Below are 5000 nucleotides of genomic sequence, written 5' to 3'. Positions count from 1 at the left end.
TTCTTAAATTATCCTGACTACCATTTGCCTCTGGGTTTATTTCCTCTTCTATTTATTTACTTCTTTCACCCTTACTTCATGGCTGGTTGGATGGCTGGGAGGCTGACCCCTGACCCCTGACCCCTGACCCCCTCTCCTTGTTCTCTTCTTCCCTTCTCCAGACACCTTCCACTCCTCCTCTCTGCCTGCAAGTCCCACCTGTTTCTTTCTCCTGCCTCGCTATTGGTTGTTCAGCCCTTTAGTCGATCATAGGGTGTTTCAGACAGGCACAGTAACACAGTTTCAGAGTTAAACAAATGCAACATAAACAAAAGTAACACATCTTAAAATATTTTACAACACTCTAAGAAATAAAGATTTTGCTGTTGCCATAAGAATCCTGAAGATTGGGGCTGGAGAGATGGCTCAGTGGTTAAGAACACTGACTGCTCCTCCAGAGGACCCAGGTTCAGTTCCCAGCACCCACATGGCAGCTCACAACTGTCTGAAGATCCAGTTCCAGGGGATCTGACACTTCACACCAATGCACATAAAATAAAAAAAAAAGTTTTAAAAAAAAGAATCCTGAAGATTAAACTTAAGATAATTGTTACACCTAGTCCATTGTGCTCCATGAGGAAGAAGAGACCATACCTACTGGTTCCAATGATTTTAATAATTCACCACATAAGCGGATCACTGATTGATTGATTGATTGATTGATTGATTGATTGATTGATTGATCAGAGCTACAGGACTAGGACTCGGGAGACTTTTTCCTCCTAACAGCCCTGAACAGGGGCAGAAGCAGGGCTTATAAGCACACATTTGTTGCCAAGTTTTTTACAGTTACAATTTTCACCAGTTAGGATTTGTGTATGCAGAGACTGCGTGTTCGTTTCCTAACCACCCAGACCTAAATAATCACACAGAAATTGTATTAATTACAACACTGCTTGGCCAATAACTTAAGCATATTCCTAGCTAACTCTTATATCTTAAATTAACCCATTTCTATTAATCTGTGTATCACCACAAGGTGTGGCTTACTGGGTAAAGTTCCAGCGTCTGTTTCCTTCAGCAGTTACATGGTATCTCCCTGACTCCGCCTACTCTCTTTCTCTCTACATCTCTGGATTTTCCTCCTGGCTTTATTCTGTTAAGCCATTGGCCAAAAGCAGTTTCTTTATTAACCAATGGAAATAAAACAGTCACAGCATACAGAGGGGAATCCTACATCAGATTTAGAGATTAGGGACTTCCTTGAATGTTCCATCATTGTTAACGGGTATACAATGCAAGCTTTTTAGTTCAATCAATCATATTCATTTGTTTCTTCTGATGTTGTGAACAGCCAAAATGTTTCTAGAGAACTAAAGATGCATAACTACTATCTCTATGGTTTAGGGAGGAGGTTGGTCAGCCATTGGAGGTTCTCAGCTCTCCTAGGGCTTAGGAACCTGAACTTTATTTCACCCTACAGGTAAAGTGGAGTCTAAAGTCAAAATGGCAGTACTCAGGCCAAGGTATTTTTGCCTTCTCTCTTCAATAATAACTGACCAGACAGACCAGAGCCTAAGATCGCTACTCTTTGTTGAATGTGGGTGCCCTCCCACAGAGGTGAGAGGCATCAGACCCTGGAAATGAGTTATAGGTCATCGTGAGTTGCCTAATATGGGTGCTAGGAGTCAAACTTCAGAAGAACAGTACATACTGTCACCCACAAGTCACCTCTCCAGTCCCTCATCCCTCTTGCTTGAGCCCACTCTGCTGAGGCATTTGCCCACTACTCTACCAAGACTACTCTCGGCATAGCCATCAACACTTCTGTTTGCTACTAATCCTCAGCTTCATCTCACCTCAGCATACTATAGCACAGCAGACTCCTCCCCCACTGGGATCCAATGTGGGGCACCCACAGTTCTTGGGTCCTTAGGGTTGACATTTCACCAAGTCTCATGACTTTAGATTCCATCTTCATTTCTCCTGGTGCCTCTGAGGTAATCTGTGCCTCGTTTCTGGGCACAAGATTCATATATCCAAAAGTCAATTCCATATCCCCCTTAAATGTCTAACATTAAAGGCTCCTAACTTATTAGATACGAAACCAAGAACCTGATATTTCCCCTCTTAATAAAATGGTAACTCCGTTCTTTCAGATGCTCAGGCCAAAAATCTCTGGATGGGAATGAGTGCATCTGGAAATCCTCTTCAGAATACATCAGAAACAGACTACCACAGCCGTGGTTCATGCACCAGTCATCTCATGTGACATAATTGTAGTGATGTCCTTTCTCTCTCTACAACCCTTACCCCCTTATTCCATCCTCAACAGACACCAGGTCCCTTTAACACAGGAGACATGCCTCCTCACTGCTTAGCCAATGCATTTGTCACCAATGCATTTGCCTGCCCTCCCCCAAGAAAGTATAAACTACATCTGGCCGAGGAAACTGGTGTTTTTGTTGCTCTTTTCTCAGAGTCTTGAACAGAGCAGATACTCAATAACTATGGATGAATGAAGCCCCAAGATCAAGTTCCCACAGATCCTACTCTATTTCATACTTATTTTACAAGTCAAAACTCAGGGCAGGAGAAATGGCTCAACAGTTTAGAGCACTCACTGTTCTTGCAGAAGACCCTGGTTTGGTTTTCAGTACCCATATGACAGCTCACAACTACCTATAATTCTGGTTCCAGATGGTTCAATGCCCTCTTCTGGCCTCTTCTGGCATTGCAACCACTTTGTACATTAACATACATGAAGACAAAACATCTATTCACATAAAAATAAATCCTTTTTAACGTCCTCATCACTCTATATAAAGTTGGGTTTTCTGTTTGTGTGGTGTGCGTGCGTGCGTGCGTGCGTGCGTGTGTGTGTGTGTGTGTGTGTGTATAGCAGGAGGCAGCCTAACTAATGCCCATGTATAATCCTCACAACTCTGAGAGTCAGGGACATTCCTAACCTACGAAATGAGAGAAGTCACGAAGTTGACATCCCAAAGCCAGCACCCTCAGCCTGTCTGATTGTTGCCCAGACTGTGACAGCCTAACCCTCCCTGATAAACAGTAGTTCAGTTACACTAGGCCTTAGCCAAAGTTGGTTGTCCCAACATTGCAAATGAGGCTTTGGGTGATTGCCCAGGTAGCTGGTTGTCTCTACCATTTCTTACACATCTTGGAAGTTGCTGGATTGCACTTCCTGTTTACTCAAGTAATATTATTTCCCTTCTCAGGTCTTTGATGGGGTTGGGGACTAGATAGTCATAGTTACTTTCCTCTCATGACTTAGCCAAGCCATTTCTAATATCAGACTTAGACCCCTTAGGATAGGATAATTATTGAAACACTTAGCATATGTTTCTTGCTTGATATTGTTCATGCTGGTTGTAATTCCAATTTTTTATACTTGATATTTGTTCTTATTGTTTATCATTTTGTATTAGGCTTAGAACTCTCTTATTTAGACAAAAGGGGGAGGTGTTGTGGGAACTCCTTCAGTCAATAGCCTTTAAGATACTGACCCACTTTGGGTGTGGTCTCATATACCATATATGCAGACAAAAGTCATGCACAGGCCCCTAGGTATCTGGATTCAGTTCTGGCTCCTACTGCACACAGAGGACTGTGGATTGCTACCAGTTCTGTGAGTTTACCCCCTAATAAAGAAACCTTTATTATACTCCATTCTGGGCTAGTGTGGAAATATTTCCTATTGCAACAAGGTCAGAGGTTACCAGGAGAACAAAAGAAACATGTGATCCTCAAGTATCATCAGATGACAAAATAATCACTGCTTTCCTGGTTTATTCCATGACCCTGCATTTCAGTTTGTCTTGGGGCAGCGCTTGCTGCAGCATGTTCTTTGTCTTTCTCTTAGCTCTCTGCTCTGTGTACTCAGTACTGCAACTGGTACAATTTAGATTTTCAGTGAACAGATGGACAATCTGTTTCAAGTATAATTCTGTTTAATGGCATTCATTTACACCTTAAAATCCTGAGTGAAGACCTGGAGGGAATGATTCATCAGTTAAGGGCACTTGCTGTTCTTCTAGGGGGCCCAGGTTGGATACCCAGCACCCAGGTGGTGACTCACAGTTGTCTGTAACTCCATCTGCAGGAGATTTGATGTCCTCTCTGGCTTCTGAGGACACCAGACATACACATCATGCACAAACATACATGCAGACTAAATGTCCATACATATCAAATATTTTACATCCTAACAAGGGGGCAGACATTAAAAAATAACCACATAATGGTTTACACTGCTAGTCCTGCTTCGGGGTCCTGGATCAGGCAGATTAGCCTGGCCTAGCCCGGGCTATGCAGGAAATTCCAGGTCACTCGCTCTTACCTACAAGAAAGAATAAATATGTAAGTAGGAAAAAAAAACCTAACTGTTAGGAATTTTCCTAACATGAGCTCTCTGCCAATGCAAAAATCCCAATCAAGCCAAATCACAACAAGCCAAATTAAAAATATCCAGGTTTAATGGGATTCCTGCACTCTCCTGTGGCGCCAAGGGTAACCACGGGGAGGGGACAGGAGGAAAGAGACCATGCAGAAACTTTCTGAGAAAACAGTTTAAATAGACTGAGGAGTGGTCAAGATTTTGGCAGGCTGTCTTCACACTCCTTCGGGGAGGAGTCAAGGCTTGGCGGGCACAGGGACGGGGCCTACAAAGATGGAGGCCAGAGGCTGGGACTTGGGACTTACACTAACTAATGTCATAAAAGATGAAGTGCTGTGAAATAGGACAGGAGGCATCTCTAATTAAGAAGAAAAGTTGTGGGGCTGGAGAGATGGTTCAGTGGTTATGAGCATTGCCTGCTCTTCTAAAGGTCCTGAGTTCAATTCCCACCTGAGTTCAATTCCCAGCAACCACATGGTGGCGCTCAGCCATCTTTAATGAGGTCTGGCGCCTCTTCTGGCCTGCAGGCATACATGCAGATAGAATACTGAGAAACTGAGAATACTGTGAAGGAGGAGGAGGAGGAGGAGGAGGAGGAGGAGGA

Source organism: Microtus ochrogaster, chromosome 21 (assembly GCF_000317375.1).
Source record: "Microtus ochrogaster isolate Prairie Vole_2 chromosome 21, MicOch1.0, whole genome shotgun sequence".
In the NCBI taxonomy this organism is placed as follows: domain Eukaryota; kingdom Metazoa; phylum Chordata; class Mammalia; order Rodentia; family Cricetidae; genus Microtus; species Microtus ochrogaster.
The sequence above is the reverse complement of the archived record's forward strand: the minus strand, read 5'-3'. Positions refer to the sequence as shown.